Source organism: Meriones unguiculatus, chromosome 17, assembly GCF_030254825.1.
Source record: "Meriones unguiculatus strain TT.TT164.6M chromosome 17, Bangor_MerUng_6.1, whole genome shotgun sequence".
Taxonomy (NCBI): Eukaryota; Metazoa; Chordata; class Mammalia; order Rodentia; family Muridae; genus Meriones; species Meriones unguiculatus.
The window spans coordinates 47,836,644-47,848,730 of NC_083364.1; the positions used below are offsets into that span (position 1 = coordinate 47,836,644).

The 12,087-nt window shown below is 41.4% G+C and overlaps 1 long non-coding RNA gene across 1 annotated transcript in view; it reads left to right on the top strand.

Annotated features, from left to right (window-relative positions):
* The first annotated feature begins 258 nt into the window (after nt 1–258).
* Nucleotides 259–12,087, top strand: part of LOC132648729 (uncharacterized) — a 35,814-nt gene continuing 23,985 nt past the window's right edge. Inside the window, exon 1 of the long non-coding RNA XR_009587110.1 lies at nt 259–590. This is a non-coding gene — a long non-coding RNA (uncharacterized LOC132648729). The remainder of the gene's footprint in view (nt 591–12,087) is intronic.

The window sequence follows — 12,087 nt, forward strand, 5'->3', positions numbered from 1 at the left end:
AAACCACCCCAATGTTTATCAGCACAAGGGGAGTCCATGATGTAGAAGAGGTAACACAATACTACTCAGTGCTTTGACATTTTCATAAGTGAACTATGTGTCCTACTTTCCCCATGATCTCAACAAGGCCAACAAGCTTCTTCTGTTGACAATTCCCCCCAAGAGGCATGTGTACCCACTTTGTACTATGGCTGATTGTTGAGCCTCTGCCTTTTCAGAGTCCTCATTTACCAGAGCTTTCCAAGCAGTACCAGTCATCGTGTCCAGGTAAACTCTAAGAGCCTGCATGTCTTGCCCAACACCTGACTTGAAGCCGGATCATGCTCTTTCAAGGCCTTTTGCTCAAGAGGTTGCACCCTGCAGTGTTTTTGGAGGTCTGATTCTTGTAACTCAGAATCAGTAGATAATCAGGAGATTAGAAAATTCTTCATTGGTTTCCTGTGTTTTCCTGTCTTACAACATGAGGAAGGCCGGCCCTGGATGATCACATCAACTGAACAACTAAAACCACAATACCTAACAGGAAATTCTGCATTTTCCTCCAAACATATAAACAGCAAAATTCGGTGGCTCTGGAAAACCTACTGCAGGTTTGACTTTCGTGTTGATTCATGGTCGTCATTTTGTGGAGATTTTGTTGGGAGATAATTCGGTTCCTGAAAATTTGTGTACTTTCCGTATGATTTTGGTGATGTGTTTGTTCTGTTTGTTTTACTGAATTCCTGAGAGCTCTGACCACTTTGCTTCAATGTGTTTCTGCTGCCAGCAGTCTTATGCTGCCTACTAACAGAGAAAGATACAGGCTTTATAATAAGGCTATGTAAGGAGATCAATACGTGATTGAAAGTGAGGTTTCCAAAATCTATACAGTTGTCGTTGAGCCTGCAACTATGACTCATGCGTGAGCACATGAAGAGCGAATGGTAAGAAGAAAAGGTACATCTCACTCTAGGTCAGGTTCTATGACTAGAAGACATAGAAGAAATTTTATCTGGTTTACACCGCAGGTTTCATGGTTATCTTCCGGAGCCATGTGGGAAAAGAGAGAAGCTGAGTGGAGAGCCAGAACACACTGTTCACCCACTGCTCTGAACGATGGAACCCCTGTGCAAGTCTGTTCAGGGAAAGTTTTGACTAATGAACTAGAAAAATGAAAGAGCACAATAGTGCCCTGTTGGATTCAGTCCAGGAGATCCTGTGTAACACAGTAATAAGGGTAGAATCGCCAAGGTTGCATTATTCGGGGTCTATATGCATTCAAAATATCTCTGTACCTATTCTTACTCATTCTGATGATGATGATGTGTGTGCGTGCGTGTGTGCGTGTGTGTGTGTCTCCCTGGAAACACTTCCTTCCTTTTGGGTGACACCACCCTTTACTTGTAATTTTAATGAAGACGTATTTAAATAGGACAAGTAAATATTTTTGAGCCCTTACTATGTTTTTTCTCATTCATTCATTTTACCAAGTATTCCTTAACCTGCAAGATAAACATTATGATCTGTTTGCTTCTGTTAAAAAAAGTTATGCTCAGAGACAGTAAGTAATTTCTTCATAGCCATCTGACCAGTAACTAGCCCTTCAGTTCATTCCTGAACAGTCATTCCTCTTCAGCTTGTAAGCTCCTCTGTGAGACTTCAGATAAGGGTGAGCTTCTGAGCTCAGCTGAGTCATACATAAAATGTAAACACTATCGTGTCTACTGTAAGTGAGCAAAGATTACAATGAGCTGACATATGGCCATGGTTTTCAGGAAGCTACTTTTAAGTTGCCAAATCTACTACTGATAAATAACACCCCGGCCTTCTCTGTGCAAGGATTACAGAGAGGGTTATTGTGACCCCTAGCTGAAAAAATTTCTAAACACAGTTCTCAAGCCCATGTAAGGTTTTTAGTAAAGTATAAGTGACCATGTCAGTGGCTTACAAATGCTTTTTGTAAGGCTCAGTAAGGAGATCTTCAATTGATTGAAATTGAAATTATCAAATTCAATTCAGGGCTGGCTCTGAACCTACAAAGATGAGCAGATGAAGGAAAGAGAATGGGTTGGAAGGGAGAAGTTCTTCACAATGGAGATCAGGCTCACTGCCTAGAGACCTAGGAAAGGAAATTTTATCCAGCAGTCTTCCCATGCTTTATGCAGCAGAAATGGCCCAAACAAGGAGACCATAAACTTGTGTCCACAGGTGACATTCATATTCACCAGAAAACCCTTCTATTATGGGTCAAGAAAAGTCCAGATGAACTATTGTATTAATATTTTTCTGGTAATAATGTTATGTGTTTTGAAATAGAAGCTGTGACAGTGTCTGGACATCCTAATAAGCCAGCAAAAACACCTCTGGTGGGAGCTTTGAGCTGCCCCAATTTTGTTCAGAGACCATTCTTCTCCAATTCTGTGTTTATCTTTGCTATTGTTTACGACCTCCTGTAATAGAATGACTCTCTGGTTTTAGTTCTCTTGCTCTCCCCTGATATTTAGAGTTCTGTTAGAGCCATAGGCAGACATTCCTACTTGGTTAAGAGGTGGTATTGTGGACTCACATGTGTAGAATAGACCTCTGACTTAGGTAACCCATACCATGTATTAAAAGCAGTTCATTCCCCCTTGCTACCCATACTTCAAAAAGCTCTGAGATATTTAAATAAAAGGTGTATTTTTGGCTTCCTGTGTTGCTATAGCATGAGATATAAGGTTTACAGTCAGTAGGTTTAGGGAACATCTTTTCAATGCTTTCTAGAATGATAATTTTGAAAGAGGCTGACAGCAATTCTTTTTGAACTGGAGGCTTGATGCCACCTTGTGAGGCTGGTCCTTTCAGAAGTAAAAATGGTTCTCAGAGACCACATCCTGCCTTTCAGAGACAGATACCAGCTTCCACAGAGAACGGCTCCTTCTGCCCTGCACTTCAGGAGGCACAGGACATCAGCAGCTCAAGTTTGGTTTGTGCTTATGTCTTTTGCATCATCGTTACTGCAACAGACGTTTCCTCTCACTGGCCACCCTCACAGTTAGGTGAAGATGCATTCACAAGCAGCCCAGGTATGGAACAGGAATAGAGACTGACATAGAATCAACAAACCTTGCAGGATGTAGAACTGTCAAGATAGGACTTCACCTGTGTGGCCTGACACAGTGCTCTTCTTGAAAGCAGCAGCAGTTTTGATTGGTCGGTGCCTGCGTCATTGCAGTTATTTAGGGTTTTGTATATTCAATATTGCTACAAAGTTGCGCTCTAAAGCTATGTTAGTGAGATGTAAGTGGATACTATGAGCTGCCCTCAGAAACAACCCAAAAGATTTCTGTCAATGTCACCCCTAAGAAAGCATATAACCAACCAAGTTCAAGGTGTAAACTGAAGGAGGTAAGGCTGAAATGCGATCAAAACAAAGAAAGCAAATACCTAGCCAAATATGTGTGTGTATGCGTATATGTATTTTTTTCTGATTAGGAATGTGTACATTTTGATAAAAATCAGAGTAATCTGAAAAGAAACAAACAAACAAACAAACAAAACCCAAAAAAACTCAGTTGAGAAATGACTCCCTCAGATTGTCCTGTGGGCATGTCTGTGGGTATTTTCTTACTTGATGATTGATGTGAGAGGGCCCAGCCCAGTGTGGCCTGCACCATCCCTAGCGCAGGTGAGTCTGGGATGTATAAGAGAACAAAATGAGAAAGCCATACAGAGCAAGCCAGTAAGCAGCATTTCTCCACGGCCTCTGTTTCAGTTTCTGCCTTCCGGTTCCTGCCTTGAGTTCCTGCCCTGATTTCTCTTCATGATATACTATAAGCTGGAAGCCAAATAAACCCTTTCTTCCCCAGGCCGCTTTTGGTCAGTGTTTTAGCACCGCAACAGAGAAGAAACTAAGTCAGGCATTTTGTTTAGTTACTAGCACATGGTTTAACACTTGGACAAGCTTAACAAGCCATACTTAGTAGTTCTGTTTAGAAATGAACATCAGAGGACTCGGGTTCAGTTCCTAGCACCCACATGGCGGCTCACAGCCATCTGTAACTTCACCTCAGGACATTAGATGGTTTCTCTTCTCCATTGGAACCAGGCACATATATAGTGCACAAACATAGACAGGACCCTTGTACACATAAACATAAGAAAGAAATCTTTAACAAAAGAAAATTGACATCTCATTTACACAAACTGGTGTTCTGAGGTATAAAAACGTCCAAGTTGGAATTTTTATAAAAATTTGGGCCCATTAATGAAACGGTTGGGCTTGTTTCATGCATTTAATCTAGGCACTCGGAAGATCACAACAGGATGATTAATATGAGAACTAACAAGACTGCAGTGTGAATTTGGTGATCGCCTTTGCTACAAATAATGTCCTTGTCTGAAAAATATAATGAATATTTATATCCTTGAAAGTGAATAAATGAATGCCCTTGCCAATAAGTAATTCTCTGTTTGCTGCAGTTTCTTGACATGGTTGCTTTTATTTTCAAACAATTGATTAGTGAGTATATACACACTTTAGACATGTGTGTATTTAAACTGACGTATTTTAAAACGTTATACGTGTGCAACTGTCTGCCAGCCTATGTATATATGTGTCACATACATGCCTGTGCAGAGGCCAGAAGAGGCCATTAGATCCTGTGGAACTGGAGTTACAGATGGTTGTGAACTCCCACGAAGGGGCTGGGAGCTGACTCGGAGTCATCTGCTGAGCCATCTCTCCAGCCTCAACTATGTTTTAAAAGACAGTGTGTGGGGATCTAGGGAACAATCTTGCTATAGCCATGTCTCTATAAAATTCATGTGGGGGAAAAACATGGAGGGTAAGAGCAGGAATTCCAGTTTGCTTCTGTTAATTTTTACCCTGAATTGCAATAGTGTGTCCTCCTAAGACAGGCTAAGCATGCAGAAGTGTCTGCTTCATTCATGAAGGCTTTCCAAATCCCCCACAGCCCCCGCATCCTTTGCCTCTTTGGGTTCAAAGTCAGAGCCTCTGACTTCACTGTTGTGCCATGCTGAGGACAAGGAAGGGAGACACAACAGCCTGCCTGCCATGGAAAGGGCGGAGCCATCCTGAAATATCTTAAGTTCTGTGTGTCTAAAGTTTATGCCCAGGGTGAGACAGGCAACGTCACAGGCGGCTCCTGGCAATCTATTATGCTATATGTGTAGAAGAAAGATTTTCAAAAAACAACCACCACCACTGTCAAACAAAATCAAAACACTGGGAAAGAGCATACAGTCTTTGTGAGGTAATTCACTAACGCCCTTGTTGGCAAGTCTGTATGCTTGTCTTGACGTGTGGGTTGAGACGAGGGGCGTGGCAGCAATGGGAGGGAAACAGAGGCCTGGAGCTCCCTCTAGAGGCCAAATCTATTCTGCCCTGAGTGCGCCAAACCTGAGCTCCTTAGAAAGCCTAAAGGAGTCAGAATCCTCAGGGTTCTGCCAGCAATGCCCAGCAAGAAGGAGAGGCACTGAATTCAGTGGACACAGCTCGGTGCTTGAAAGGAGATGCAGGTCCGGAATGCCTTACCAGCACCTGGACTCAAAAAAGGCTGACCAGGGAAGCTGTCCAAAGACTGACATGACAACAAGTATTCTATATTTCAAAACGTAATTTAATTTATTTGTGTGTGTGTGTGTGTTCCTGTCTGTGTGTGTGCATGTGTGCATAAGCACTGGTGCTCAGAGGTAGAAGAGGATGTCAGACCCCTCAGAGATCGAGTTACAGGCCTTTGCAGGAAGCCAAACTTGTTACGTGGGTACTGGGATCCCAACTCTGTCATCATGACTGGACAGAAAGCGTTTGTAAATGATGTGCCATCTTTCCAGCACCCCCCCCCCCCATGCCTTATTTTTATAACAGGTGTACTCATGCTTTAGAATAACAAGCTATAGACCAATTTTCCACCAAGGCTGTACTGTATTATAATAATCTAAGAGCATTATAATGTATAGTAACGCAGGCGTGTCATGACGCTCACTTCCTACATTCTGTGAATCTTTAGGAGTGGCCTAAAGTACATGACCTGCTCATTTCTCTAAAATACTAAACTTCTGAACTCTGGCTTGTGCGCAGCCCCAATCAGATAAGGGTCTGGGTGCCTGCGTTTCATACTTCCTGCCGGACAGGCCTCAGTGACCATACACTGTTCCTGTGCCATGTAACATCGAACAGGTGACCTATTATCTGAGAGGTTTGGGTGTGCTGTAGTGAGATAGTCATATTGCACATTAAATTGTGTCTATCTTACTCAGTAGCAAATGCACCAACAAATGGCTCCTTAACAGCCATTTAACCACCAGCTTCCGGGCCCTTAGCTAGTGGGGAGCTGGGATAGTAGACATTGAAAATCAGCTTTTAGGTCACTGATTGTTCATCTTATACTCACATTTGGGCATCTTAAATCCTACCTAAGTTTCTTGAGTACCTACAATGTTTAAATAAGTCAGGGACAGCTTACCTTCTGAAATAAAGCTATATGTTTACCCAAAACCCAACTGGACCCATAGGTTTTAACCACAAACAATAAAGGGCATTTTGAAGTTGTAAAATTAAGTCAAAAGAATTAAGACAATAAATATATTCCCTGCTATGAGATTTCTAATGTATGAAGGTCTGAGCTGTTGATTTGTCAATAGTTTATGGGTATCCTACAGCGTGGAATAAGACTTTCTAAAGAATTTTAAATTCCAAACTGACACCACAGGGAGTTTGGTAAGTAGAATATCTCCTAAGTTTATTTTAAAATGAGACATTCCCTTCAGGGACTATTTCTGTTAACACCCACAAAATTATTGCTTGATGGAGTAAACCACAGAGGAAGTATTCCAGCTCCGGGTGATTGACAGGTAGCTCTTGGCTGCCGGGTGAGTTCAAGGATGTTAAAATCAACTTCTAAAGGGTAAAACCAATACGCTGTGTGATTCCAACACTTGGGAGGCACAAGAAGATTTCTGCAAGTTTGAGGGTAACCTAGTCTACATGGTGAGTTCTAGGCTAAGCCATGAGATTGTCTCAAAACATATATAAAAGGAACATAGAGATTCACATAATAAATTACATAATAACTAAGAGAGGAGTTAGCAAGATGTTAAGGCCAGTTTAAAGAGTAAAAAACAAACAGTGGCCTAGGAAATTGCTGGTGCAGATTGATGTAGAACTGCTTAATAGCTATCAGACAATGAAATGTAATAGAATCATCTTTCTACAGCAAAACAAAAAAATTAATTCATAGGCAGCCAAGCATGAGTGAATTTGAACCTCTGGACGACTCAACTTTAACTCTCTGAGGGTGGGACTTAAAGACTTATTGTTGTTAACTATGTTGTTTTTATTAATTCTTCGAGAATTCACACATTCCTGTAATGTATTTTGATTGTGTGCACCCTCCTTCCTACCTCACCTCCCCCTAGGTCAATGCCCCCCCCTCCTAACTTCAGATCTTTTTTTTAAAAAAATAACACATTGCCTTCAATTTGGGCTAATGGGCATGGGTGTGAGGCCATCTACTAGAGTGTGGTTAAAACCCATCAGGGACCACACCTTTAACGGACATGACTATTTATAAGATGAAAAAAATAAGGTTTTATAGTTTAAAGATGAATTAAGTTTACTAATTCATTGAGTTTAAGAAGAAAAATTTCTTGGGCAGAAGGGTCCAGTGTAGAGTAGGAAAGTTTTATATTCACTCTTCCCCACCCCCCCACCCCCGAGCTTTTGGTAATTTGAACTTGTGTGGTGATTAATGCATTAAGGAAGAAGAACTCACAAAGTTATTATACACTAAACATGAGAACCACATGAATTCAGTACAAGACCTAACGAGGGCACGATGCTTGAATCGATGCAGAGAAGCAGAAACTTAGGCTTCCAGAGCAATGGAGGTGACCTAAGACTGCAAGAGTGGAATGGGGTGTGCATGGAAAGCAGAGGGGTCTCTTTCTACAGGTGAAGTTTCCCAGGACCAAGTGTCAGCGCCCTAGTCTTCTCTGGGAAGAAAGGAGATATAAATAATAATAATAATAATAATAATAATAATAAAGTATCTATACATTTCTGGCCATTTACAGGTGTAAAATTTCTCTGAGTAGCTATCTTGATATAACACAAAGAAATGTATCTTGGGAGACTTATTTTGGGGTTTCATGATAACTAGAAAAGCCTTTCAATGTGGAAAACAGGTCAGAGGCAGTCTCAGGGATAGAAAGATGATCGATAATTAGATAGATTATAGATATATGGCAAACACATGAAAAATTATAGGTAGATAGATAAATAATATGCAGATACATAGATAGAGACAGATAATGGATAGATTTGAGAGAGTTGAACTTATTGTACTGCTGGCTCTGGATATAAAGAACGAGAACACAAGCCAAGAAATATAAGTGACTTCTAGAACCAAGAAAATGGATTGGCCCTACTCAATTTTAGCCTAAAAATAGCCATTACAGACTTCTGTCATTCAGAGCTATAAAATAATATATTTGTGTTGTTTTATTCTATTCTGTTTGCAATGTTAGGGCTTCAAAAATTCAACACTGAGGTCCTCTGAACTAAAGGAAAATGGAAGAGCCTCAGGTCACTCTGGCCTGTTTACCCTCCAGGTCTGGTCATAAGAATGTTTTCTGAAATTCTTTGGAAAGAAGGTCATATGAAGCTCATTCCAGAAGGGTTCTGCCCTACACACTGGGAGAAAAGAATACTTTGGGGGTTTTGGGGGTGGGGCACATGGCTTTGTTATACCTTTCTAGGTTTGTTGGCCAGGGAATAAGCTAAATTGACATAGAGTAGACTATCAGCAGAGAGAACATTTTAGATGTCTACATACATGTAAGCGTCCTGTAAATTATGGGACTTGAAGACTTGTCTGATGATGGAAGCTGAACTATAGAAAGAAAGAGTGTAGTGTGTGTGTGAGGTCTTCTGAGGAAGGTGGTCATGAGTTATAAGAGAGTGAGGGAAGGGAATGGGTGGTAGAATAATTATGTAGGATAAAACACATTTCAGGTAATAACAGAATAGGTAATTCTCATGATGTCAATCTATACTTTTCTGCCTGCTATCCAAGTTCATCTGCCCAGATAAGTGTTAAGGTTGGGACAGAGAATTTCTGACAACTGAGTTCATTTAGAGGACAGTTCTCTCTAAGGAGATAAGGAGAGTTTGGAGAAAATGCTTTCTGTGTCTGGTGTTCCCCATATGTCTTCAGCTCAAAGTAATCAGTGTGTAGGGTGGCATTCTCTGAACTCCTCCCCCAGATAAATAGGACAGGACTCAAGGCAGCCTGGCTGTCACCTGTGGCAGCCTGTCATCATTTGTCATACTCTCCTCCAATCACGCTTCCACACCATTGTCCGTTCTTCAACCAATCTAAGCATAGACTTTTATGAAAGGTTCTGTGTTCCATAAAACTTTGTTTAGAGGGATAGAGAGATGATGGCTCGGCAGTTAAAAGCACTTACTGCTCTTGCAGAGGACCTGGACTTGGTCCTCAATACCCAAGACAGTGGCTCACAGTCACCCGTAACTCCAGCTCCAAGAGGTTTGACACCCTCTTCTGGCCTCTCCAGTGGTACAGAGACAGACAAGCAGGTGCATACATACACACATACTTTTCTCTTTTTTTAACCTTTTGATTAAACCTTTTGATGTTTTTCTCTTGCTAGCCCGTCTTTTGTTATAGGAATGTTGACCACAAGCCTATGATGGGTGAGTAACAGAACCGTACCTCGCAGACGTACAGTGATAATTTGTCACTGTGAGGCAAGCTAGTTGATAGGGAGAATTAAGGCAACATGAGAAAGGAAATGAACCCATCCTGCCTCTAGGTCTTAAGTCATTGCTAGGCTAAGAGTCAAGAATTTCAACACGGCTGGTGAAATGTCCTGCAAAATACTGTCCTTTTTTTTTTTTTCCTGAGAAAGTTGCACAAACAAGGTTCCAACCATGTTAGTTACCGAACGTAAGTCTTGACTCTTCGAGATATGTATATAGTAAGACCTCTTTTGACCTTTTAGACTGAGGTTTTTATCTTATCAGCCCCTCTCTTATCTGTAAACTTGAGCAAGGTAGTCAATAAATTGCTTCATAATCTCATTTACAAGAACCCCGCTCCCTTCCTTAGATAACCATACCAAAACTTTGTTTTTTACTTAAACCTGTATGTTTAGCTATAGACTTGATGGTTTTTAACAGTGAAACTCAAAAATAGAAAGTCCTATTGTGAACTACACCCAACCATAGTTAAGACATAGCTCTTTCTCTTTGTCTTTCCAGAAGCTGTGTATATTTAACCTCTTGTCCTTTACTTTAGTATTCTCTTGAAAATTCCCTCTCTCTCTCTATGTGTGTGTGCATGTGGGTGGGTGTGAATCAAGATTCTGGCTACACTTGAGTGATAGCCCTGGGAGAAATGCTGTAGGTTGCAGAGCTAGCAAAGTTGAGTTGTGTTTCCTGCTGCTCCTGATGAGGAGACAATGAATAAAGCCATGAAGTAACCCATCTGACCATTTCCAAGTGTTTTACTCACCCCTTGTCCTGGCCTGAGAAAGCACCAAATTTTACAAAAGTAAAAATTTAAAGTCCTTAAGTTTTCCTTTCAGTGTTTACAATTGTTTATGTTTAATAGTTTATGTCCGTGAAGTGACTTACAATGCTAATCAACTAGAAAAAAGGCAAGCCTAGTAACGAGATATAATTAAAAATACTCAAGTAAGGCTGTGAAAAACATCTGGTAACTTCCTTGGACTTTAACAGTTGCAAGGTTTTATTGCTTTCACAGTAAACATTGTGATCATACCATAGATGGCTGCTAAATGGTACTGTATAAGGCCTGGGCCAGATCCCCAGGTTAAGTTTATTGCATAGACCAGGTCCCTAAGGAGGTTCTACTCAGAAGCTGTATTTTCTGCCTACAGCTTGGTAGGACTCTTATTGTTGTACAAATCCCCACCACACTACAGAAGCATGTCAGTTTTACCAGATGGGATTTAACTAGATGTGAATTCAAGCAGTGTCCCACCCACTGCCTGAGGCAGGTTTCGCTCCCTGGCTGGTTTAATAAACAGGAAGCTCTCCCACGGGAAAGCGTCTGAATTACTTGTGAGACGTGTGCCTCCACTGCCCTTCCTTCCTGGCTGACTTCGTTGGAAATGGTTGCCGCAGAGACAACCCGCCTCAGAAATCTCCAGATTCAAAGTTAGCACTTGAGGCACCTGTTCTGACTCCACTTCTTTTCATGCTGCGGTGCTTTGAATAATAATGGCCCCCATAGGCTCATATATTTGAATGAACTTTTGGATAGGATTAGAAGGATTAGGAAGTGTAGCCTTGCTGGAAGAAGTGTGTCACTCAGGGTGGGTTTTGACATTTCAAAACCCATGCCAAGCCAGTCTCTTCTCTCTCCCACTCTCTATCTCTCTCTTTCTCTCAATCTCTGTCTGTCTCTGTCTCTCTGTCTGTCTGTCTCTCTCTGCCTATGGATTAGGATATAAAACTCTCATTTTCTTCTTCGACGTCTGCCTGCATGCCACTATGCTCCCACCCATGATGATAATGGACTAAATCTCCGAAACTGTTGAGTCAGCTCCTAATTAAATTCTTTCGTTTGTTAGAGTTGTCTTGGTCTTGCTGTCTCTTCATGGCAATAGAACTAAGAACTGATTTACTAGACATTCAGGAGAAGGATGAACAAAGAGAGCTCTGCAGTATCAGTGGAGGTAAAACCTGTTGCCGCTTAGTCATAGGTAGCCAGGTAGTCTCTGTTCTGAGCGCAGAATTCACCATGCGTGAAGATTCATGGGGTAAACGTTGGCTGATGCATCTCTCTGCAAAGTTTGGGAAGGCCAAGAGAAGAGGACAAAGCTATAGCCTTATGTGGGTGATTTAGTGAATTTTCCTGGGCACAGCTCGCCCTAGGAAGGCAACCACACCCTGGGCTGTGTGGAAACATGGCAGTTAGGCTTGTGGAACAGGAGCAATGATTTCCCCGTTGGTCACATTCAATTTCCCTCAAGGGTTGGCAACTTAAGCTTTGTATCAATACCTATGGTTCTGGGGTGCTTTTGATATTGGAGGATGGTATACTTTTATTAGCTAAC